This window comes from Geospiza fortis, unplaced genomic scaffold (genome assembly GCF_000277835.1).
Source record: "Geospiza fortis unplaced genomic scaffold, GeoFor_1.0 scaffold41, whole genome shotgun sequence".
Lineage (NCBI taxonomy): Eukaryota > Metazoa > Chordata > Aves > Passeriformes > Thraupidae > Geospiza > Geospiza fortis.
In genome coordinates this window covers 6,902,402-6,929,465 of record NW_005054299.1, presented here as the reverse complement: position 1 = coordinate 6,929,465, position 27,064 = coordinate 6,902,402, and the positions used below count along the sequence as shown (strand labels likewise).

The 27,064-nt window shown below is 39.2% G+C and overlaps 1 long non-coding RNA gene across 1 annotated transcript in view; it reads left to right on the top strand.

The window, feature by feature from the left end:
- Positions 1 to 22,948, top strand: part of LOC115948439 — a 53,386-nt gene extending 30,438 nt beyond the window's left edge. The window contains exons 2-4 of the long non-coding RNA XR_004082267.1: positions 8,500 to 8,597; positions 17,716 to 17,857; positions 22,810 to 22,948. This is a non-coding gene — a long non-coding RNA (uncharacterized LOC115948439). The remainder of the gene's footprint in view (positions 1 to 8,499; positions 8,598 to 17,715; positions 17,858 to 22,809) is intronic.
- Positions 22,949 to 27,064: the final 4,116 nt, after the last annotated feature.

Sequence of the window (27,064 nt, the reverse complement as noted above, 5' to 3'; positions counted from 1 at the left end):
TTTGTAAGGGCACTTGCATGTTACCAGAGGCTGGAGTCTCAGTGCTGCTGAGCAAACCTTCCAACAGTGTGCCCTGAAGTGCATGCAATCATACTGTCCTAAGACCACAACTTTAGGGTCAGAGCTCTTCTTTTTGATTCTGGGATCATTTGACAGCTAAATCCTAGTGGTGACTCAATTTGTAGATTCTGTTGAAATACAGCGATATTTCTCCTATGGTAATTTTTTATTTTATTCTTTTCAAGTCATAGTGCCACCCCAATGAGGGAGGGCTGTGAAGCATATGGGAAAACCATCCCTTGGAACACTATGTCAAGAAAATTTACAGCACTGATGAACTCCAAACTATAAACAACTCCAATTAATGATCTAGAGAGTGAGGCAACAGCAGTAACAGCAAAGCAGGGAGAAATATATAGGAGAAATCAAACAGCTGGACCCTGCTTTTCCTTCTTTATAGTTGTTGAAAATGGTCTCCATGTTAGAAAGTTACCAGAAGAGTTCATTGGGACATCTGATCCTTCTATTGTCAGGAAGGATGATAAAACCCTACATTATTAATTTCCTGTATTGTTCTCTGATACAAAGCATCAGTATTGTTATTTTTATGCTTCCACATGCACCTAGTTCAGCATAGTAATTTCAAAATTCTATTTTGTTATATATAAATATATATGTGGTGTTAACTGATTTCCTCCACTTTTTAAATTTGGTTTTGAAATGATGTGATATGAAAAGGAACATTGAAAATAGAATGCTAGTTGAAAATCTATTATTTCACTGTCAGTCTAGGGATTCTTTCTATATTTCTCAGTCTTTCAGTTTTTCAGTCTTCCACTGATGCCTTTCAGATGCACCTACTGTGACTCTGTCTAGTTTATGGACTGCCTTGAGTCATTAATCTGAATTTAGCAAAGCCATTTTGTGGATGACCTTTCTGGTTTTATCCCAGAGCTAGAAAAACTGCAGAGCTAAAGGCCTAAATTAATCTCTTCCTCAAATAAGCACATAGGAGTCTGGGCCAGAGTATGAATCTTCTGTTTCCATTAGTTATTGTTACTGTGCCCTCCCAAGTGCTACCTGTTTTTCCAGTGTGAGTAAAGGGTCCCAGTTTGAGAGATCCTGTAGAATGTGAAAGTGCTGATTTTCACACACCCCTTAATTGAATGTTGTCTGTAACAATGTGTTTTGGTGCTGATTATGTAAATGTGAGTATTTTTGAGAACCTTGATTCAAATCCAAGCAGTAATCTTCCATGCTCCCAACCCAAAATTTAACCTCAGTCTATTAAGTGTTTGATTTTGAATCTAAATGATAAAACAATCTGTCTTGCTTGCCTTGAGCAACAGAGTCTAGGATCAAGACCTGTAGAATTTTATGTTTTGATTCATATAGTTGGGTCCATGGCACTTTTCTGATAACTTTGTGTTTCTTCTCTCTCACAACATCAGGCAGTGTGGCAGCCTGGTCTGTGAGTTACCAGTGCAGTCATGACATACAGCATGTGGGGTCAGAAAGCAGTAGGGAGGCACTGCCATGGGGATGGAGATGCAGACCTACTGCTGGCTGTCACCCATATGTGCTGGAAAAAGAGGAAAGCTTGCACAGCATGTTTCCTGGCAGAAGCTGAGCATCACAGCTCCCCCCCCCGCCCCCCCAGCCCTATCACCTACCCAGTCGCTTTTGTCACCTCAAGGGGTCTGGCTCATGTGCAGAGAAAAAACTTAACATGGCACACAGCTTTGAGCCTTCAGTTCCTTGACACAGCTCTTAAAAGAAACTTCTTGGCTTTGGTCATTTTATGATATAAAAGAAACACAATTTTATTTGAACTATCCATGAACTTTTAAAAACCAACATCTATCAAAATAGCAACAGCACATTATTGAATTTTATGAGTAGCCCTTACTTGTTTCAATAAGCATCTTCTTATTTTAGCCCACTGGATTTAACTCAGGCTTCATCAGACATGAATAGTAAATCAATTATTTTAAAGACAGGAGAGCTGCTTGGCTTACAAGTCTTTCCCATGCTGATGAACTCCTGTGAGCTGCATGGCTGCTGACCTGGTCTGGGAGCCTTGTTCTAATTGGGAATGTTGCTCATTGTGAGAGCCCCCTACGCAAATCCCGATGCTTGGTGTGCGGATTTGCATTCCAATGCTCTCTGTGCTCTGTAAGGGTGTGCAGGGCTGGTGTGCTGGCTCTCCAAGCACAATGGCAATTATGGATATGTGTCTCTGGGCCAACAATTATTTCCATGTGCTTGCTAAATGAGTGCAGGGAGAGAAGACTTTCCTCTTGTTTAGTCTCTATCGCTGTCTTTGGTGCTGTATTGCATTTTAATATAAACCTCCCCCCACAACTGCCTCACCCCAGCCCTGTTAGATACTTGGCCTGGCTTTCATTAAAACACTAGTGCATGAATAGCTGTAAGTTCAGGGCTGGAGGGCATCCTTGCTAAAGCTTGAATCTTTGGTAAATAACTTTCTGCACTTTTGGAAGTGTTAAAAGTAACTAAGCATCTAATGAAAAAGTAGCTGAATAACAGAGTTCATCAAACTACTCCCACTAGCCTTTTTTTGCTAGTAGGGGTAAATAAATAGTAAATGTTTTTTCAGTCATTCTATATTTTTGGCAGCTCAGACTTCCTATCATGTGTGTAGGTTCACAGGGCTGAAGAATATCATGCCAGTATGTACTGCCCTGTCGGGCTATCAAAAGCAACAGGTTTGGTAGGACAAATTAGGCTTTGCCTTCAGACCAAACAGGCTGGGCTACAAAAATGACAGTGTCAGAGCAACAGCTGGCTTAGTCAGACAATGCACTGCTATATAGTCAGCATTTCTTATTTTCATTTCACTTTCCTTTGTTTTAGAGACAAAAAAGGAAGCCCTTGGGGGAAAAGACTTCCAAGTTTAGTGCTTGACCAAAGCTGCCTGACTCTGGTCTCAGCAGCCTTTATTGACTGAACTTTTACATTTCTTTCTCTCTTTGTAACATTGACACTGGCACCTCTGTCCTGCCACAGAACCAGTACTAAACAGGCCCTAGTGCAGGGCAACAAAATTTCTCATACTGCCCTTCCAGCTGTTGAAGAGTCATCTGCCATGGACTGTCCCTAGGGTTAACAGATAAATCTCTCTGTACAGTGATAAACATACAGAGTCTGCCCTTTGACTGCCCAATTATGTGTTACTCTGTGCTGCGTGGATTCTATTTTAGAAAATGGTTTGAGGCCACCAAACTGTTCTTCACATGGAAGCAAAACCAGCTCTGCTGTAACTTAAAATCTGTGTCCTATATCAGGGGCTGATGGAGCTGTGCTGTGGATGGCAGTGGGGATGGGTTGGATTCAGGCAATGGCAGCTCCTCTGTCAGGTGCCAGGTGTTTCTGCTTCCCCCTCTCCTGCTCCACTGGGCTGTGCTGGCTGAGAGCAGCCCAGCTCCTGAGCCAGCTGTACCAAACATCTCGTTTCAGTGCTCTGTTCTTATGGAGAAGGAGCAGTGATATCCTCATCAGGCATAATAATATGTGAAGCATGAAGAATCTGTAGTGAATAAAATACTCCCTGCATTTACAGAGTAACTTCAAAATTATTGTTGCAAGGGACACTTTTCAGTTTAATATTACTGGCCCCAAATTAGACTGTATTGCTCTTGCTAAAAGGGCCAATTCTCTTTGCTTCAGTAATTTGAGGAAGGAGCACATTAAAAAATCAGAAAAAAAGAAGAAAGAAATTAAGAATACACTAGATATTTTATCCAAGGTGCCTTGGTACTGCATATTGGTGACGTATGACTAAATATTTTTAAGACTTCATAGTATTTTAGAGTTCTGCAGTCCTGCAGAGTATGATACACTGCCTTCTTTCTTTTGCTCTTTATACTGAGCTATAAGGACAGCTGTATGGGTTCCTGAAGCAGCAAGTCAAATATTTTGCCTATAAGGTCACTTTTGTTATCACATATGGTGTCGTAAGGAAGTTTCCAACTTAGTTTCAAAATAGCTTTGGCAGGACACACAATTCAAGCCAAGAAAGTCTCCTCCTCCTTTTCCCAGCTTCTGTCAACACCAAGTCAAGGGTCAGCAACCTAAATCCAGCTCATATGTAGTTGGCTAGCTCATTTTTCTATTTATCCAGGGACAAAACCAGACTTTGCTACTAAGATAAAGTCCCTCCCTTCCTGCAGTGACTGAGGTCTAGAAACACTCTTCTCAGGTGCATTGCATAACCCAGACTTCTGCTTTCTGTGCTTGGGTCAGACGTGCACCGTACATTTCAGTTAAAAAAACCCCAATACTCCCAACATGTCTGGTTTGTTCTTTTGACACAGTTTCTTAGCAGGATTTCACTTGTCAGCTAGAAAGGTCAGATAAAAGATAAATCTTTATTGGGATAAACTGCACTGTGTGAAATACTTACTTTTGTAATAACCACTCTATGTTTTTCTTGGGCTATATCTAATGTGTTTTGCCGTAAATATGTCCTTATAGGCTTTTTTGTGTGTCTATGCCAAAAATAGAAACAGGGATACAAATTGTGTTCTCTGTCCTGTTTCCTGCCTTTGAAGAATCTCTGGACTGAAGGATCACTAATATTCAGGAACAGTCGTATTCAGGACAGGTACCCATCATTATCCCTATGGATCTGACTAACTGCAAGCAAGTCTTCATGCAAGATGAGGCTCTTTTCCACCCACTCATCAGGCAGTTGAATTTGGATATGAGTACTGGATCCAGGAGCCTTCAAGTTTCCATGCATCTGGTCAGGCTCAAACAGCTTCCTCTGGACTTTCAAAGGCTGCTTGAAGACCTACCTTTTTTTTTCCTCCCTGGACTTCAGTCATGCCACTGTTTCAGATGTTTTTACTTGGAAGGACAAGCTGTTCATTGATATGTAGGTTTTCTCTTTTCTTGTACCAACCAGCTGAATTTTACCCTGGCACCTTCAATAGTGCAGCAGTTTTGTCAGATATGTAAAACTGAAACCATTCATAGAGTGTCTACTTTTCATTCACAACTGCTCAGCTAGAGGGTCATAGATACAAAGCCTAGTTCTCAGGGAAAGTGAGAATCAAAGTGATCAGGAGGTGCCCTGAATTTTTTAATTTGACAAATTACTGATAATGCAGGACAAAGAACACCGCCATGTTCTGTAAAAAAATCAACTCTGTAAAAACTGAAGTGCAGCAGCCAAACACTGAAAAAAACAGCTGAAACTGTTGCAAAAGGAAGGAGGTTTAGGAAGAGAAAAGACAGAAGGTGTTGAGGAAGATAATAGGTAGTGGCAGAGTTAATTTGTAAAACACCATCTTTTTAAAAGGAAAGAAGCAAAAACAGGGGAGAAAAAAAGGGAGAAAAGAAGGAAGGGGGTTGCTATAGTGAGAGTAATCTTACAACCTAATGTGTGAGTGTTCTCAAAAGACTGGATGTTCCAGTTCAGTGAAGCAAGATGGCCCCCTGCAGTATTGTTAGCCCCCTCACAAAAAAATTCCTCTTAATCTAGGAGCATCACTGTACAAAACACTAACAGAACTGCTGTGGTTTACCATTAGTTTCACTCAAAACATGAAGTAAACATTCTTTGCATTAAAACAACAGTCAGAAATAGAAGTCCTCAGTTACCAGCTTTGCTCCCACTGCTTCCGAATGCCTCCTGTGTGGTTCTGATGTGAGATTGAAAAAAAATTTAGTTTAGAGTATTATCTCAGAACCCCCAGGAAACAAAACTCCTTTCTCAAACTCATGTGGTAAAGATTGTGATAGGGTAATAGTAAAGACTGAAAAGAAAGTCTTGCTGGAGTTGTGAAAGCAGGCAAGTAAAACTTCATGGATGAGAAGGTAAACTTCAGAAAAATAGCATTGTTCTCTACATGCATTTGGAGTAGAAATATTGATGTGTATTTTGTGCATGAGGAGCTTTTTATTTCTCCCATCTTATTGCGTTTCTCTGACAGTGAGAATGAGACAAGATGCTTTTTTGAAAATAAGTTTTTATAATATATTGGTATATTGGCAACACTTGGGCTCTCAGGTTTTCACATTCTTTTCACTGACACAACAAAACACCATAAATTCTGTGCTTTGTGAAAGCACAACAATTCTATGCTTTAGCACTTATACGTATTGTGGAGTTGTACTAAATATTAATTGTGGCTGATAAAATACAGCAAAATGCAGAACTTAGTTTATTTAGCAGTTATACAGGAATGTGCTGTTAGCTTCCCTCTGATTTACATGAGACTTCTTGGGCTGCCATCTGCAACCTAAAGCATCATCCAGGTTACAGATTGCAAAAGCTGGGAAAAAGAGAGGAGAACCAGACAAAAAGAGAATCAAATATTTTCTTAGCAGTTAAATACAGCAGTTCATAAGGTTCATGAAGTCAAGCAAATTCCTTTCCTAGTCCTGTTTTCTCTCCCCCTCCCCTGCTTTGTATACCTCCATGATTTCTGTCACTATTATTTGCAAGACAGCAACACTCTGCCCAGTGCTTGACAGAGAATGGGCCAGAAATAAAATTGTTAGAAGAGAAGGCTGTCTTATAATAATTCTAATTCAGGCTTTAGCTGGTTCCAACCTCACTCAGAAAATCAAAAATGGACTTGGTAAGTCTGAATGATGGTAAAATTTAGTAAAAATTAATTTCTTTGCCTTCCAATGCTGAACTTAACACATCACTCACAAAAACCCACCCAAGCTCTAAGGAATCAGTGTTGTGAGGTCTGTGTGGCCTTCTACAGACTGCTTTGGTGTGAGAGCTTGGATTGTTTTTGACCCTGTGACACTGAATGGCCAAGAGCTTCCATGCAAGGACAATGGTGCTGTTAGTGCCCATTACTAAAAGCCTTCTTGTTTCTTTCAACTGCTCTCAGGCCTCCTAAACAATGAAAGAAATCCATACATCATTAATAAGGAGATTTAATTTAAATTCTGCTCTAAGAGAATTCTCAGATATTCCCCTCAATTTTTTTTAAGTGAAAATTGTTGGAGTCTGATGTAAGGCAGAACCTTAATGTAGAGAAGTGCTGGGCCTCATTTAGAAATGCCTGGAAACTAGTGGGAATTAGGGCAAACTGGAAAGCAGTACTGGCACACCAGTGAGCAGCTCCCATGGAATGAAATCTTGCTGAGCATGGGGATATGTCAGCTACTAAAAAAAAAGTCTTCCCATTAAGTAATCTCTTGTGAGCCAAGGCATTTTATTACTTTTACATTTCTAATGATGGTAACTTTATTTTTATTGTGACTGCATGTAATCCGTATTTCTAACAGCCATTTGTCACTCAAAATGGCCTAATTTTCATTAGAAAAGGGAATTGCTAAATTCTGACTGAATTTGATGTGAAACAAAAGGGAGCAGGATAGCCCACATTCACTTTTGTAGTGAATGATTGTTAATATAGACATCAATATTTTTTTTAATCATGAACACTCAGTACAATTAAAAATCAGTCAGTACAAAATGATCAGGGCTTTTTGTCCCATGAAAATAATGTGAGTGGATTTTGCCTCAGCTCTCTCTCTACTGTCAGTAGAACCTATCACATGAGGAATGAATCCTGATTAGGGGTTTCAGAAGGTTTTATTCTGCTGTCACTTTGGATTTGAAACCATTCCTCATTTTGGTATTTTTAGAAATGTAAATAACAACACAGGATTTCACAGAAACTTCTAAGTTGGACTGCATTGCTTGAGAGATTGGTTTATATTGCTAAATCAATCCATCTGCCAGAAAAAAGCCAGAAATTACTAATGATGCCTTCATTGTATATATATAATGTCTTTAAGTGTTGAAAACAGATTTTAGTGCATGTGTAATCCAGATCGAGGTAGCATACTAATGATTAGGTGGAAAACAACACTTGTATCATGCTCATTCTTCACAGGTTTCAACAATCATGGTCAGTTTCTCTTTGGGTGTGTTTTGGTTACCTATCAGATTGTTTCTCTCTCCATCTGTCCACATATGTATCTATCAATGCACACACACAAAAATACATAAAAATGTATTTAGAGAGAGAGAAAACTTGGAAAAGAAATTCATCTGTTTATGCTATTAAATTTAATTGAATGTTTTGGAATTAGCTATTCTGTAGTTAAGCTACACTGCCTCAGAGTCAAATTTGTATTTTGGCGCATAGAAATTTTGTTATGTAAACTGGATTCTCAGTCTAAATGCAGTCTTTGTACAGCTCATGCAATGCTCATTTTAAGTTGGGTTAATCAAACTTACTCATTAAAAAGTTATAAATAAAGATACAGTTATAAATAAATTGATGAAGAAAATAAGAAAAATATTCAAATATATTACAAATAGCTCCTCAGGTCTTCTCACTGTGTAATATGGCTTCTAAAGAAGGTAGCTGCAAAAAAAATTCAGAGACCTCTTTAAGGTGTATTCTTTTATCCCAGGCACCCTGATCTCCGCAAAATTGAGCAGGGTCTTATCAAAGATGTTATATTCACTTTAAAGATTGTTACATTCTTTTGCAGGTGCTCCTAACATGACATAGCCTCAGGCATTGGTGGAAACTTCTGTTTTGAGGGGATTCTGGCAGTCATCTCTATGTCAAGTTTTCAAACTGTACCTAGTAAGTACATGATTGCTTTACAGAGCAGTGAAATGTGATTTCTTTCCCCTAAATATTTAGGCAGCAATACCGAACATCAGTTTAAAACAGGAAATTAAAGATTGTTTTTTGGGGTTTAATTTGTTTTGAAAATTTAGGATAGGAAAAAGTATATATGCTTCTGAGGATGAAATAATTCCTTGGAATTTGGGTACGTTGACATTAGCATTTCTGTGTGGGTCAGTGCTGTGCTTTTAAAGGACTCCCTTGCTTGTTGCCAGCTACCATGTGCTGGTTCACATCAGAGGCACCACAAACTGGATTCTTTTAGGATGTCATTAAGCCAGGAGATGCAAATACAATACACTCCAAGCCACCAACTGGCAAATCAATTCACACTCAAATATTCCTTTGAATGCATAAATAAGTTCATGTTGAGCATGTACAAGTCCTTTCTATGTTTGTTTTTACAAATATTTGAACAACTGTGCCTCATTAGCTAGAACAGTACCAGAGCCTCCATCACAAACTCACTTGAATGAATATGCATGAAATCACCATTAGTTTTGCATTTAGAGTAATTATTCTGCACACATATTTAACCAGAAAATGGACAGCAAAGAAATCACTCATCTCATTTCCTTGAGCTCAAGTGAGAAAGGTATTTCAGACCTGATTTTCTGCTGCTTTGCATTTTCTATGTTTCTGCAAAATGAGTGTGAAACATTATCCATTCTGTTTTGAAAACATTTCACAACAATGAACAATCCTGTTTCAGTAAGTAGTTATGGTATTCATCTGTCTGTATCTAATTCTTGCTTATGCTTAGAATGTAAACTTTTGAGAACAGGGACATACCATACTAGTACCATGCCGTGCAGAGTGGGATCTTGTTCAGTGTCTGGAACTCCTGTGCACTCTTGCAATATTGCAGGTTAGTTTTGCAATGCTCAAGATGTGAGAGATTCAGTTATCTCACATTTTGAATGTTGCCCATTATAGACGATATTTGTAATCAAACTGTATGTTCATGTAGGGGTCAAGAGAATTCTGTCAGTTGAGCAAAGGTCAATCAGAGATCTTAATTCCATGAGCAGAAAGAAAGGCATAATATACTGAGTAAGACAGGAGTTGGGAATTATTACCTATGCTCTTGTAAATACATATAAGGCGACATTATGATCATGTCATACCATGCCCAAAAATGGAGATTTTAGTATGGGAAACATTATTTTCTGCTCTGTCCCTTCCTCCTCTCTTTCTCCAGCCCCATGGCTTTGTTCTTTGCCATTCAGTGTTTTGGTTCAAGTTAATTAAAGATTCCTGTTGCAGCCTCCTGGAGTGAAATTCTGGCAGTATGCCCAGAGCTGCCATAGTCATATGTAAGCAGCCCCTCCAGTGAGCTCCATAATGTCTCTAAGAAACTATACAAAGAGGAAGAAAGAAACTGAATCCAGATGGAATGGGAAATCAGATATTTCTTCCATTTGTGTTGAAATCTGTGAAGACTGCCCCATAGGTTGAAAGAGAAGACAATTCACATACTCTGCAGTCTCAGGGAAAAGCATGTTTTCTCCCCACCCCTCCACCCTCAATTGAAGAGGAATCTGTGAGAAAGCTTACAGTGGGACTGCAAAGTCAGTAATGCAAAACATGTTTTCCCAACTCTGCTTTACCCTGCTAGCTATAGAAAGGTGTAGGATAGACCTGTCAGGGGAACACAAAAAACAAAACAAAGGAATCAAAAGAGTGACTCAGGCAGACAAAGGCTCTTCCTAATGACAGGGTTATGAGAGAATTTGATATCCAAACCAACATTTTGACACGCAATTCATAGTGAAAAGAGGACTTAAGGCATTTTAAATGCCCAACAGGAGAATAAACATGTCTAACACACTGAGCAATAACCACATCCTGAACTGCTTGTTGTTAAAAAGCAAATTAAAAATATTACAAAAATGTATAGTACATAGCCATTTCTTGGATCTCACATGCATAACAAAAATCAGAAATATCCCAGGAGGAGTGCAGACATGGTACATTTTGTGTTTGTGAGTCTTTGTCAACTTCAGTGCTTGGTTCTTAAAACCTAGAACTGCACTTGGTTGGTAGTTACTGAGTTACTGAACTAACAACAGTATCGTTAGAAATCAAAAGTGTGGATATTTGCAAATATGCTTTATACATAAATTACAGTTTGCTTCATGGCAGATTTGTGTTCATCAGGGATATTCTGGAATTTGGTGGGGGAAAGGAATAAAATTTGGATCTATCTGCAGTATTGCTTGGTTTCTCTAAGCATTTTATTTTACTATCAACAATGTTAATTTGTTGCTCTCTGATGGCCTGTTTAATTTTTCAGGGTTTTTGTTGCTCACGGGTGGGAAGTACATGAAGACTAAACTTTGGCCAGGGCCATTAAAAGAAGAAAGTGTTAACAGTTGATTTCTATGTCAAAGGACTAATTTTAAATTTTAAAATACCTGGGCAGAGTGATTGCTTGGCAGAGAGAACAACCGGTTGCAACTCAAGAGATACCCATTTGAGGTGCAGGCTTTGGGCAGAGGTTATGATTCAAGGTTTTAGCTGACAGCTTAGTGCAATACTTCAGGGGAAATGAACCTGATAATTGCAGTGCAAATTTCCCCAAATAGCAGGTTGACTGAAATAGCTCTGGTACCCTGTGACTAATTGGGTGTTTTTGTTTTGTTACCATATTTTTTTTCCCCTTAAGAAACAAAAATGGTGCAAAACTCTGTCCAGGTGAAAGGGGTAATAGATATGTGCTGATATGTGTGTTTCTTGCCCTTTCAAACCTTTGAAGCCAGGCTGAGGTCAGATTACTCAAGCAGAACAGCCCTGTTGACAAACATGTGGTCTTCAAACAACAATCCCAGTATGAGAGGTGCTGCTAATTTAAAATAACAGAGGGGAAGGGGAAAAAAAGTAAAAAGAAAAAAAAAATAGAGGGAAAACCAGCACCAGTCTACACGAAATCCAACCCAACTGCTAGCGTCCCTTTGTGAGCCTGCCTTCCCCACCGAGTGAATCAGCTATGGTTGGGGTTAAATGGGTAGCTTTTGTCTCCTCACAATGGCTGAGAGTGACAGGTTGAGCTAAATGATTTACTGGTGGAGATGATTTGAAGGACAGAGCCAGGCAGCCTTGGGAACACACGCACAAGAAAAGGACAGTAGCGAATCAGCCTCTCCTCCCCCTCCCGCTTTCATGGTTTTGACTGAAAGATCACAGAGTGAGACTCTGACAGACACAAGGACCATTGAGAAGCTATTTTTATTACTTATCTATGGCAGCCTTGCTTTGCTGAGAACAGACCTAAGGTTAATTAACCTTACTATTCTGGAATTTGGTGGGGGAAAGGAATAAAATTTGGATCTATCTGCAGTATTGCTTGGTTTCTCTAAGCATTTTATTTTACTATCAACAATGTTAATTTGTTGCTCTCTGATGGCCTGTTTAATTTTTCAGGGTTTTTGTTGCTCACGGGTGGGAAGTACATGAAGACTAAACTTTGGCCAGGGCCATTAAAAGAAGAAAGTGTTAACAGTTGATTTCTATGTCAAAGGACTAATTTTAAATTTTAAAATACCTGGGCAGAGTGATTGCTTGGCAGAGAGAACAACCGGTTGCAACTCAAGAGATACCCATTTGAGGTGCAGGCTTTGGGCAGAGGTTATGATTCAAGGTTTTAGCTGACAGCTTAGTGCAATACTTCAGGGGAAATGAACCTGATAATTGCAGTGCAAATTTCCCCAAATAGCAGGTTGACTGAAATAGCTCTGGTACCCTGTGACTAATTGGGTGTTTTTGTTTTGTTACCATATTTTTTTTCCCCTTAAGAAACAAAAATGGTGCAAAACTCTGTCCAGGTGAAAGGGGTAATAGATATGTGCTGATATGTGTGTTTCTTGCCCTTTCAAACCTTTGAAGCCAGGCTGAGGTCAGATTACTCAAGCAGAACAGCCCTGTTGACAAACATGTGGTCTTCAAACAACAATCCCAGTATGAGAGGTGCTGCTAATTTAAAATAACAGAGGGGAAGGGGAAAAAAAGTAAAAAGAAAAAAAAAATAGAGGGAAAACCAGCACCAGTCTACACGAAATCCAACCCAACTGCTAGCGTCCCTTTGTGAGCCTGCCTTCCCCACCGAGTGAATCAGCTATGGTTGGGGTTAAATGGGTAGCTTTTGTCTCCTCACAATGGCTGAGAGTGACAGGTTGAGCTAAATGATTTACTGGTGGAGATGATTTGAAGGACAGAGCCAGGCAGCCTTGGGAACACACGCACAAGAAAAGGACAGTAGCGAATCAGCCTCTCCTCCCCCTCCCGCTTTCATGGTTTTGACTGAAAGATCACAGAGTGAGACTCTGACAGACACAAGGACCATTGAGAAGCTATTTTTATTACTTATCTATGGCAGCCTTGCTTTGCTGAGAACAGACCTAAGGTTAATTAACCTTACTTTTTCTATTTTTTTTCCCTCCCTCTTTTTTTTTTTTTTAAAGTTGTTGTTTTTTGCATTGGGTATGTGAGCCTGTAGGTTGGCAGGGTCACATGCCATGGGCAAAGGGAAAGTCTCTGTGTGAGACTTGAGCACAAGAAAGCTCAACAAACTTGTCCCTAGCCAAAACAAAGCTTTCCACAGAGCAAGGCAGTGCGGCGGGGCCGTGGCGGAGGCAGCTGCTCGGAGCGGAGCCGTCCCAGCTGTTGTCAATTGGAATGTGCTAGAAGCAGAGCTCCCCCTGCCCTGCTATGCTGCTCTGGGGCGGCGGTACCCAGGGCTAATATGGATCCCAGATTGTTTCCTGAGCACTGTTTGATCTGGCTGTGTGGGCAGGAATGAACTCGTTTGTCGGGACGCGGGACGTACCAGAGCATTCGTTTGCCTGTCCTGCCCAAGCGCAGGCCTGGCACTCAAGGACACCATGGCGAGCTGGCCATGGGCCTCAGCTCTGCCTCAGGACTCTTCTCTGCCTGGGGAGTTCAAAAAACACAGCTGAGGTGGGGAAGGGGCGCAACACAGAGCAGCTGGGAAGCCCTGTTGGCCACCCAGACCCATCCAGGGCACCGGCAGATCCTGAGTGTGGCTGGCCCAGGCAGCATCAGCAGGGAGCTCGCCCTGCTCCGTGCACCAGCAGAACTCCAAGGCAGCAGGCAGAACAGGACCTGGCCTGTAAAGGGCAGCAGAGGTGGCCACACTCCAGCCTCCCCGTTAGGATATGTGATGCTCCCTTCAGCAGTTTCGCTCTGAGAATTTGAGAGGAAAAGCATGAACTTTTCTTAGTAAGAAAAAGAACTTTTCAGACAGTTGCTGTGAATTAGTCTGAAAAATCCCAGAAGGCAGTCCGTAGAAGACCTGAAGGTTGGGTTTATGGATAAATCAGAACTCATAAGAGATGTATTACTTGAAAGAGCCAGCACTCTCTTTCTGTTCCATATTTCATTTGGTGTATGATTTGTGAGCTATTCCTCAAGTGCAGTGGAATAATACATCCTGTCACAGGTCATAACCTGCAATTGTCATGTCAATATTCAGTTCTGAGAGATAGCTTGAAACAGCAAAAATTCTACAAGTACTACTGCAAAAAAAAAAAAAAAAAAAAAAAAAGAAAAGTAATTTAATAATTTTACTAGTGCCTACCACCTAATGGCATCCCAGACCCTGTGAATCAAATCTTATGAATGTGCATCGAAGCTTTGTTACAATATATTAAGCTATATCTCAGACATCTTAACTACTTAAGGAAGAGGTTTGAACAGTAAGACCCACAGTGTGCAATAAGACATAACTTTTTTGTTGTCTAGCTTCAAATTGTATTCTCATTTTCATAATTTCATATCAGAAAACTTGTAAGTTATGATGTAGAAAAATGGAAGGATCTATAAAATGGGGAATTTGGAGAACAGAAGAGTTTGGTGTTAGTCTCTTGTACTGTAGTGTTGCAGTACTGTGCAGTTGCAGTGTGCTGTCACATGGTGTGTTTCTAATGGCCTCCTGAATACTCAGTTGCAAATAAACACCTCTGTTTTAAAGTAGAAATAGCAAAACAAACTAAATCTAAAAATATAAGAAGGAACTATGGTATTTTTTTTTATTCTGTGAAAGAGCAGTGTTTGCTAAAGATAAAACAACTGTAAAAAAAGCTTACCCAACAGGCTTCCAAATCTGGATTTGCCACTGTAGAGATTATGGAAGGTGCAAACAGAAGAAGGAAACTTTCTCTTCCATTTACTTCCAGCCATAATCACTGTCACTGTCCCAGTGTGCATGAGGAGTGTTGGGATTGCTTCCTTCCTGAAATCCCAGAAGAAAAAGTGTACTTTAGTACCTGCTGAGTACTATAAGGAATAGGTTTAATAAGTATTATTCTTGATTGGCTCTGTACTAACAGATCTTTCTATTCTAATTTGCATCTGTTTCTATCATCAATTTTCTGATTCTTTTCCAAGCCCCTCTCTCTTTCAGTTTCTGCCTCCACACCTAAAGCCCCAGTGATGCTGCTACAAACATCACCTTCTCCAGAGCTGTGTACACAGTGCTCTTGTAGGACATACAAAGGACATACCATCCTTTGTATGTTGAACCCTGCTTTAAATAGTGTCTTCCATAAGTGGCGAAGTTTGTAGAGCGCTTTAAAAATTAAAGGAAAAAGCATCTTATATATTGCATAGGATGAAGGAGTTGATGTGAAGTTCAAGAGTGACTCTTCTAATACGAGGGCTGCACAATAACAATGATGTTTTCTCGAAGTTAGAAGTGTCATTTACATTTGGTTCTCACCTTACTCTTTACTGTGCATGAAATTAGCATAAAATAATTTTCAGCTATTTAAGCTAAACCTTTTTAAGCCTCTCCTAGGGTTGGTATATCCTGTCCCTTCTTGTTCTGTGATTTTTCTCCTTACCCTCACTTTTGTTTCCTGCTGTTCTGTCTTTCACCTGCCTTTTCTTTGACTCCTTTACATTTCCTTGTCTCATAATCCTGGTGAGTCACTCCAGCTCTAATAGGGTTTAGAATTTACAGAGATTAAGATATTTGGCTTTGAAAGTAAAGAGGGGAAAACTGTATAAGGGTGGGAAAGGATGCAAGGGCTCCATTTGATTCCTTATTTTCATGCTCTGCCGGTAGCATCACAGTTCTGCTGCCTCTCTCCTGTTTTTCTGTGTCTGAGCATTCATACTTTGGCTAGCCCGGCCTGAGTGACTAGATATCATCTACTGGCTAAGAAATGTATGGAATAGGACAGTGTTGAGTCACCCAAAGAGGGAGCAAAATGGAGAAGCCACGTTCAGGGGGCAGAGGAGAGTGTGGGCTGCATGGTCACTGTGCTGCAGCTGCCACCAAACAGCTGGACAACAGAGTCCCCTCCAGCCACTTGGCACTCTCCAGTGGCACTGGGTGGCCTCTGATGCTGACGTGGGACATGTGGGTTGGTCTGTTCATTCCAGCAGGGCACAACCCCGGAGCACAGCTTGGAGCCAGCACTTAGTTCTTGGGGAACACCAGCCACTTAGTTTCTTCCCATGCTCAACAATTAATTCCTTCTAGCAGACCTTTCAAAAGCCTTTCTTTACATTACAATTCTTCCATTGCTTGGTAAGAGCTTACGTCACATCACAAGACCAAAAAGCACAGTGTGGCTTAGTGTAACTTGACCCTGATCTGGCATTTCTTTGTGATGTGTCATGTCAGAAATGTAAAGAAAACATTGTCCCTTTCCTATTCGTTTGGGCAGCAGTGGCCACTACAGGTTGCCTTTACCTTCTGCCTGGAAGATGTATGTGGTTTAAAAGACTAACAAGGTTTCTGTGCTGGAAGTAGGAGAAGTTTATGAAGCTTTACATACATTTTGGAGAGCTGAATGTCAGCTCAGCAGCAAATGTGCTCTGAGATAGTGCTGCTTGGGTGGCTGCAGAGAAACTGGCAAGCAAATTGCAGAGAAGCTGGCACTTGCAATTCCTGTGACTTGAGAGCAAAAAGTGATGAAGGATACTATGATAAAGTACTGTTTTGTAATGTCTGTAGATTTTATTTTTTGGCCTATTTAATTTCAAGTCCTTTCAAATAAGCACTTTCCAAAATGGATTTCAGACAACTAGAAAAGGCTGAAATTACCCTTAGAAATGGGATGAGTAAGAAAACCTAGAGCATCCTAGGCCTTGTAATAAATTTCCTTCTTGTACTGAGCCTTGAACTAAGCTAGAGTGGCAAACAGGACCTGTTACAGCCTAGACCCAGGCCTGATCACATTACAAGGAATAATATCTGCATTAGTTTTTCATGTCTATGCAGGAAATTTTAATCCTGACTCTCACTGCAGAGTGTGCTGACCGGTTGTTGCTTACTGTGAGTAGTCTGTCTTTTATGTCCTCAGAGCTACAGCCTGTTTGCATTGAAATATCACACTCTCAAGAGCGTTGCTGCTCCCCCTGAAAGGATGAAAAGTGCTTCTTGCTTTTAAAAGAAGACTTATAACTTTATTACCTTGGGGATGGTGAGCATGCAGCCCTGATTTAAAAGGCTTAGTGATAGTAGGAATTGAGGATAGTTTGCAGATAGAGGATTCTAAGGGAGCCTCAAGTGTTCAACTTCCAGTCCTGCTAGAAACCTGTTGAGTTACCTTGAGCAACTCCCCACTGCTGCAGCTCCATTTTCCCTTTGATTTTTTAATTTGTTTAAGCTTTTCTGTATGACCTTGTGGTATAAGTCCTGATCTCACATTGATTGTTAGATACTGGTACAGTTTGAAAGGAGTACAAAAGTGGAGAGTCTGAGTTTCCATGCTTTTGCAGGGATGAAATATTCTCATACTGTATAGGCTTAGCAGTTCTCCAGACAAAATACTTTTGCAGAAGAGATTATGCTCTTTACCACAGTCTTGTCTTCCCATCCATACTTTGTCATTAAGTTTAGCTGAATCAAAGTACTCAAGTCAGATCCCAGCTTATGATAGAATTATTAATTGAAATGTCTTCCTTCCACTGATGATTTTTTTTTCTCTATGGTGAAAAAGGTGAGACTTTGTGAGCGTGATATATTGCAAAAGACGTTTGAATGAATGGGCTGTTGCAATTTTGTGTCTAATGTCTAATGAAAACTATGTGCTTTATTTTGTAGATCTTTTTTCCATAAAAGGGGGGAAAAAAGAAACCACAGAGAAACCCAAGAAACCACAGAGCTCCCTGCCCCCCTCCTCCAATCCTTTATACATATATGTATAAAATAAAAAAACATTGCGAAAGCATCTGCAAGATGTCTTGTGAGTACAGTGTATATAAAAAAAGAGGTAAAAAAAGAGGTACTTCTAATTTAATTTACAGGATTTCAATTTTACTTCATTCATTTAAGAATGTTTTCCTCAAAATTTTGCTTCAATTAATTATGCCATTAAGTGTAAGAGGCATCTCAAATATTTGAAATGTTTTCCTCTGTAGGCAAGGTTATGTGGGTCCGGCTTTTGACCTTGGAGAAAGCAGGCACCTTTGGGCTAAACTTATTTAATAGGATGTTCAGTGAACATTAGAGATCTACTTTAACAAGAGGTGAGTGGTACCCCAGAAGTGCTATTTCTGTCAGTTCATTATAAAGGCAGAATTTGTGGTTAATCCAGATATAGACAGTACCATTGCAGATGGCTGTGTTTGATCAGCTGTATTGATCAAAATACTTGCACAAGAGCTTCAGAAAATAAATGCAAGAGATGTGTGCAAAGTTAAATGGAGGTTTGGTTCAAAAGCCCATTAGTATCTAATATCTCTAATATCTCTGAAAAGGCCTTAATCCTCCTTAAGTCAGTCAAAGTAGAAATACAGATTTGTTAATGTTATTTTCTACCTGATTTCTTCTTGTGGGCCCTTGTTTCCCTTAGGTACAGAGCCCAGTTCCTGCTTAACTCCCATGTGAGCATTTGTGCATGGGCACATACATGTGTACATGTGTGCAGGGGCAGCACTGCCTAAAACCTCCCCAGGACTGGGCACAGAATTCATTTCTTATGCTCCATGGATGGGGAAGCAAGAAGGGTTAGAGGTCAGGTCAGAACAGGAGGGGATCTGGTGACAAGTAGGAAGGGAAAGGGGTTCCCTTTCTGTTCTCAGGTGTAAGTAAAGGTGCAACCTCATGGGCTCCTCCGTGCCAGCAGCAGCCCTTCAGCCTCTCTCTCTGGGTCTGGATGTGCATGTCCCTGGGCTCTCTGGGTGTGGCCATATTTATGGCCTCTCTATTGCCCTTGGGATTAGTAAAGACATTATGCCTTTTTTTTTCTTTTTATATTGAATGATTTTGACATTGAGGTTTTTTTTTTCTGTATCAGTAGATGTAATATTAAAAATTAGGCTGTCCATTGAAAAGCCTGTGATGATGACCATAAATGCACACATGTCTAAATTCTGACAAGGCTAATGAGGCTGTGCAATTCTGCACTGATTGTATATTACTGGCGGTTACCTGGTCATTAAAGACTCCTAAGTTGCCCTTTTTGACTGCAGAATTCCCAGGATCTCCCAGACTGCCTGCAGTGGAATCTACTGAAAAGTAGCAACCATTTGCATTATTCTGGTTTTCAGTTTTCAAGCTGTACTAAAATCTTTTCTGAGTGACTGTGCTATAAAGCCCTATGATCAATTTTAGCCATATTACCAGAGGCGTTTTTGAAAACTGCACTGTTAACCATGAAAGTCCCTCTTGAGTTACATCAAGAGTATCAACAGCATATGAATGTGCACCTTTCAGTTAACATTACTAGAACTAATATGTAAACAAACAGTAGGTTGCATTATTCTTAATGGGCTTAGAGTATCTTTCAATTTTTAAATATAGGACAGAAGGCTGTTTACAATTATTCAACAGTTCATTTTTAGGAAATCTGCCTCCCAGTTAGAAGTAAAATGCTTTTTCTACATTTTTTAAATGTTAAAGAATGAGGGTGACAAGAATAGGCTGAAGAACTCCAGGCTGTGCCCTTCCCCGCACAGTTTGAACTCCTTGTATTTATCTGAAGCAGATGTTCCAGGCAGGATGTATGCTGCAGCCAGAGGTGAGGAGGGAGGTGTACAGGACTTGAATACATTTCACTACAGCTCCCACATCCTGTTTACACATAGCTGCTGCCTGAGAACAACGTAGGGAATAAAAAAAGGAAGGTGGAGGGGGATGTGATAGGAAGGAATGGCTGATGGGAGCCGTGATACCAACACTGCTGCTGGGTGTGCACGTTGAGAGTGCCAGAGATTTGTGGTTCTCTTTGCATTGGCCTTTGCCAGCAACATTTTCTCCATGGCTTTGGCAGGCATTGATAGACATGCTGTCTTCAGTCACAGGGGAGAGAAAAGGAAGAGGGGGAGAAAATTAGTTGAGAAAAAAAAAGAAAAAGGGCAGCTCACCTGCAGAGAAACACTATACTTACTCTCGTATTCAGCAATGCTGCTCATACTCTAGAAAAAACAGAGCTGGAATTCACTGAACCAACTTTTCTGTCTCATTAAAATCTTGGACTGATTTTTAATAGTAGAAAGGCACTTACTGAATCACTGGTGGGCAATGAGAAATACTAAGAAATCTAAGGCCCATTTAAGCAGTCAGCCTGCTGAAGGATGGATTTTTTTCAGGCTGGATACTTACTGGCAATTTGATTTCTACACACACAGAGCAGTGTGTGTAGCAGTGTGTGTACCACTTTTCTGTGCACTGGTAATGCACTTTCATTTTATGTTTCCCTTTCAACTCATTGCACCTATTCCAAATCATCCACACAAATTCCTGTCTAATGCTAGGGAGAGAAGGAAGATATCTACATAGATACTCTGATTTTTCTTTTTTTGGTTGGTTGGGGTGTTTTATGTTTGCTTGGTTTTTAAAATATTTTTAAGTATTTCTTAAACTGGATCAATAAGGCACCAGCTTTTCATAGTCAAAGATTCATAAAACTGCTAACGACAAAATTCACAGGAGGTAAAATGCAAGAAGCAGTTTTTCTAGATTGTTTTCCAGGAGGTTCATAATATGCTCTGGGAATGCTATATATATGTTGGGTGTCCCTGTAATATCATATTCTGCAGAGACTGACTTTACATCGGTATGGTCATGCACACATACAGATGGGGTATTTTGAAGAAAATGCACTTTCCTGTGCTTGAATGGTATGAATTTAAACGCTAAACATCACAGATCAGCTGATGTCCTGTCAGTCAATACAAACCAACATACAGTGCAAGGCAATATAAAAGAAGCTCAACATTTACAAAAACATGAAAATCTATATTTTAATAGGTTATTATAATCTATTTGTTTTATCTCCTACCCATTGGAATATTTAATACTAAAATCACAGCATAAAAGTTTCTGTTCTCTCAGTCCATAACAGTTAACTTGACTACTACCTTTTTATTTTTTTTTAAGAAAGGAACAATCTTGATTCTCAGGACTCCTAATTTTTACACATGTTCCAGCAGGAGACAGAAACTTCTAAAGCTTGTGCTAAGATAAGCTACATTTCCCCAGATGCCTTGCTTTTCTTTATCCTATTATATTTGAATTATTTTTTTATCCAAGAAACTACCATGGTATTAGGTTTTGATTTTCTTATTTCAAATCATCTAAAAGACCAGAAATTTGGGATCAAATTGAAAGATAGAAAAAAAATTAAATTCTGGTTATTCTCAAGCCCTTTCTCTAAGCTTCAATCTATTTAGCACTTGAAACTCAATCTTCAGATAAGGAACACCAGTCAATCTCTTTGTTGCTTCCCATTTGTTTTTGTACAACACAGCCTATCGAGTTCCTTTTTCCATGGAATAGCTGTAACAAAAAGAGTTGAATTAAGATCTTACTGTACTATTACTTGTAATCCCAGCTCACATTTACACAGCTTTGTAATTGCTATGGTTTTTGAAAGCTTTTCAAGCTGTATATGAAAAAGCTATTACATCAGTGCTAAAAAAGCATCCATCTTAGGGTCAGGCAGAGGCTGCATGAAAAGTGTTTAATTTTGTGTTGCAAAAAGGGTTAGAATAGGGTGAAGCACTGTAATTGGAAATACAGACAGACTATTTGAGGAAGAAGGCTATTTTTTTATCTCAATATTTTCCATTTCCCTGTATTTTTTAGCATTTCATTAGGGAATCGGGTCTTTTGCATCAGTTTTGTGGAGGTGTCTTCTACCTTCCGACATGAAACTTATTAAAGTAAATGAAAATTAAAAAGCCATCAAGGGAAAAGTACTACCGTGGTTACGGGTAGACAAACAGCAATATGCCATTTTCTGGCTTATGCCTTTGGCCTCCAGTCTGAGCATGTGTTTGCAGCCTTGGGAGTTCCTATTGCCGTTTGGAAATATTCTCAGGATGGTGCCTACAACAAAGACCTTAGGAACCAGAGGATAATGTCAAAGATGTGTAGCAAATGGAGAATGAACGTTGTATTAATGGTATACCATGTCATAGCACAGGTCTGAGTTTTAAACCAGACTCCACTTCTATTCATCTTTTACTGGCATTTCCGAGCAGGGTAGAGGTCATTTAAGACAACAGAGCCAAAGACATGACAGACAGCACTCTACTAGTAAGAAAAGAAACTCAGCTACTTGGCACAAATATCAGATATGGACATTTTCTAATTGTGACCAGCAACTGAATATCCAAAGCAATACTCCTTATTTGGAATAAAATAATGAATCAAAGCAAGATAAGAATATAGCATGTGTGGTCTGCATACAAAAATTTATTTTGTATAATTTGCTCATTATAAATAGAGAAGATAATGATGGCAAGACACCAATATTTCTTGCTTTTTCCCACTTCTGTACTGCATGCCCAGAGGTCCTAGTTTACAAAGTAGAAGTGGAAAGAATTTCAGAATTGGCTTCTATCAATTGCTGTTACCATTTTTATCCTTATCTATTTATACTTTTAATCATGCACAGTGGTCAGGAGTGGTACCTGACTGTGCTGACAGTTTTATGATGTATGAGATGACACACTTTTTGTTCCAAGAACTCTGTTGTCCTGTGGCTGGAATAGGCACTGAAAAGTTTCAATAACCACTCTATCTTTTTTAATTTTTTGAAAGATTTTTTGATCTTCAGTAAAGTCTGTTATGTTTTGAATGACAGTAAAGAACCTTAATATTCATATATATTATATATATATATATGTAACGATATATTTTTAATTTGTATATTAATTATCTTGCTTTACCTGTGCATTGTCAAAACAGTCTTCTGACCTGTTGGATTGAGTCCAGAAGAGGCCCAAGAAGATGCTCAGAGGGCTGGAGCACCTCTCCATGAAAGCAGGCTGAGAGAGTTGGTGTTGCTCAGCCTGGAGAAGTGAAGGCTTTGGGGACCCCTTGGAGCACCTTCCAGTACCCAAAGGGGTCCAGCTCAGCAGAGGGAGAGGGACTTTTCACAAGGGCATCAAGTGGCAGGACAAGAGGTAATGGCTTCAAACTGAAAGAGAGTAGATTGACACTAGGCTGTGAGGGTGGTGAGGCCCTGGCACAGGTTGCCCAGCTGATGTCCTGTCAGTCAATACAAACCAACATACAGTGCAAGGCAATATAAAAGAAGCTCAACATTTACAAAAACATGAAAATCTATATTTTAATAGGTTATTATAATCTATTTGTTTTATCTCCTACCCATTGGAATATTTAATACTAAAATCACAGCATAAAAGTTTCTGTTCTCTCAGTCCATAACAGTTAACTTGACTACTACCTTTTTATTTTTTTTTAAGAAAGGAACAATCTTGATTCTCAGGACTCCTAATTTTTACACATGTTCCAGCAGGAGACAGAAACTTCTAAAGCTTGTGCTAAGATAAGCTACATTTCCCCAGATGCCTTGCTTTTCTTTATCCTATTATATTTGAATTATTTTTTTATCCAAGAAACTACCATGGTATTAGGTTTTGATTTTCTTATTTCAAATCATCTAAAAGACCAGAAATTTGGGATCAAATTGAAAGATAGAAAAAAAATTAAATTCTGGTTATTCTCAAGCCCTTTCTCTAAGCTTCAATCTATTTAGCACTTGAAACTCAATCTTCAGATAAGGAACACCAGTCAATCTCTTTGTTGCTTCCCATTTGTTTTTGTACAACACAGCCTATCGAGTTCCTTTTTCCATGGAATAGCTGTAACAAAAAGAGTTGAATTAAGATCTTACTGTACTATTACTTGTAATCCCAGCTCACATTTACACAGCTTTGTAATTGCTATGGTTTTTGAAAGCTTTTCAAGCTGTATATGAAAAAGCTATTACATCAGTGCTAAAAAAGCATCCATCTTAGGGTCAGGCAGAGGCTGCATGAAAAGTGTTTAATTTTGTGTTGCAAAAAGGGTTAGAATAGGGTGAAGCACTGTAATTGGAAATACAGACAGACTATTTGAGGAAGAAGGCTATTTTTTTATCTCAATATTTTCCATTTCCCTGTATTTTTTAGCATTTCATTAGGGAATCGGGTCTTTTGCATCAGTTTTGTGGAGGTGTCTTCTACCTTCCGACATGAAACTTATTAAAGTAAATGAAAATTAAAAAGCCATCAAGGGAAAAGTACTACCGTGGTTACGGGTAGACAAACAGCAATATGCCATTTTCTGGCTTATGCCTTTGGCCTCCAGTCTGAGCATGTGTTTGCAGCCTTGGGAGTTCCTATTGCCGTTTGGAAATATTCTCAGGATGGTGCCTACAACAAAGACCTTAGGAACCAGAGGATAATGTCAAAGATGTGTAGCAAATGGAGAATGAACGTTGTATTAATGGTATACCATGTCATAGCACAGGTCTGAGTTTTAAACCAGACTCCACTTCTATTCATCTTTTACTGGCATTTCCGAGCAGGGTAGAGGTCATTTAAGACAACAGAGCCAAAGACATGACAGACAGCACTCTACTAGTAAGAAAAGAAACTCAGCTACTTGGCACAAATATCAGATATGGACATTTTCTAATTGTGACCAGCAACTGAATATCCAAAGCAATACTCCTTATTTGGAATAAAATAATGAATCAAAGCAAGATAAGAATATAGCATGTGTGGTCTGCATACAAAAATTTATTTTGTATAATTTGCTCATTATAAATAGAGAAGATAATGATGGCAAGACACCAATATTTCTTGCTTTTTCCCACTTCTGTACTGCATGCCCAGAGGTCCTAGTTTACAAAGTAGAAGTGGAAAGAATTTCAGAATTGGCTTCTATCAATTGCTGTTACCATTTTTATCCTTATCTATTTATACTTTTAATCATGCACAGTGGTCAGGAGTGGTACCTGACTGTGCTGACAGTTTTATGATGTATGAGATGACACACTTTTTGTTCCAAGAACTCTGTTGTCCTGTGGCTGGAATAGGCACTGAAAAGTTTCAATAACCACTCTATCTTTTTTAATTTTTTGAAAGATTTTTTGATCTTCAGTAAAGTCTGTTATGTTTTGAATGACAGTAAAGAACCTTAATATTCATATATATTATATATATATATATGTAACGATATATTTTTAATTTGTATATTAATTATCTTGCTTTACCTGTGCATTGTCAAAACAGTCTTCTGACCTGTTGGATTGAGTCCAGAAGAGGCCCAAGAAGATGCTCAGAGGGCTGGAGCACCTCTCCATGAAAGCAGGCTGAGAGAGTTGGTGTTGCTCAGCCTGGAGAAGTGAAGGCTTTGGGGACCCCTTGGAGCACCTTCCAGTACCCAAAGGGGTCCAGCTCAGCAGAGGGAGAGGGACTTTTCACAAGGGCATCAAGTGGCAGGACAAGAGGTAATGGCTTCAAACTGAAAGAGAGTAGATTGACACTAGGCTGTGAGGGTGGTGAGGCCCTGGCACAGGTTGCCCAGAGGAGCTGTGGATGCCCCATCCCTGGAAATGTTCGAGACTGGGTTGCATGAGCCCTTGTGTGCCCTGCTCTTGTGGAAGGTGTCCCTGCCCATGGAAGGGAGGGTTTGAATGAGGTGATCTGCAAGGTCCCTTCCAACCCAAACCATTCTGTGATTCTGACTCATTGCCATTGGCACCTATTTCGTGGGTAGGCTGAGAAAGTATTTTTTTCTTTCTTCAGTTGCTGAGATGATGAGGCTGAACAGAAAAAGTCATCACTTTGGTGGAGGTTTAGTTACAAATTATGCAGGAAACTTTAAAAGCATTTGGCATTCATACCAGTCTGCTGTAATACTGAATAATAATACTATTCATTCTCATGAAAAGGATAAATGCTTCAATAATGCTTAATGCTGAGTTTATAGTCATTATTCTGGAATGGGAATAACTCAGAAATGAATCTATTATGAATCTACTATGTCTGATGACACTTTTAATTCCATTAATAGTAAACTAGGCCACAGTGAGAATTTCTTATTCTTACTTCTTTTTTTGCAATCATATCTATAGTCAGTGCACTTGACTCAATTTAAGTTATGAGCAATGCATTATTCATGTTGCTAACACTGCTCCGGAACTTCACTTGCAGACTTAATTTCATGGTTAGTGATTTCCTTGTGAGAACAGTAAGGACAAATGGAAAAAAGAATGCTTTCAGTTTATTTGGATTTGAAGAGCATTGTAAAATACAAAACAGTGAAACTTAGCAAACCCAGAGCTGCAAGTAGAAAGATTACAAGCTCTTTCACTGCCTGCAAAGTTTTCATGTTTGATCACCTTGTGATTTTAGTGCAGAAAAGACAGGTTATACTATCAAACTAAAGAGATGCCACTAAATTATTATTAATTTTAATGAGCGCCCAGTATTTGCACTTCATAAAACTCATAAACTTCATAAAATAGAGGGTATGAACTCAAAAGATCATATATTAATACCCCATCTTCTGTCATTCAATTCCAAACCTCAGTCCCAAGTGTAAAATAACTAAATTTAGCTGACCACTAACTTTTGTTAATGATACTTTTGATCTAACTGCCAGGAGCTGTCTTCTCTACCTTGCCTGATAAGAGAAGCACAGCCCTTGAAAAATTTTAAGGTAAAACTTTTAGTAGAGCAAACTGTACTCACTGTGCCAAGTCTTGCACACAAACCCACTATTAGCTAACCAAAACCAACTACAGGTACCTGACAAAGAAGTAAATGCATAAATTTTAAATGCACAGTGAAATGTAAAGCTGAGGATATAGACTAATTAGATACAGTTATGACAGGATAATGACATTTTATAAATCTATTTTAATAGATTATTTTTAGAAAGCTGCAATAATTACAGTGCATCAATACATTTTTAATAATGCTGGTCTTAGTTTAAAACATGGGAAAATTTTCATAACTCATGACACTGGATTGTGTAGCTATTTAAATAAGACAGAAAAAAAAGCTGTCAATGGCCTTTGTGGAGTTTGTCTGGTAGGGAGGAGGAAATAATGAAAAAGCATCTGCAGTAGGAAACCGATATATCATGAAGAGGTCTGGTTTACATTTATGATTTAAAAGAGATTTCTCTGTGTCACATCAAACTA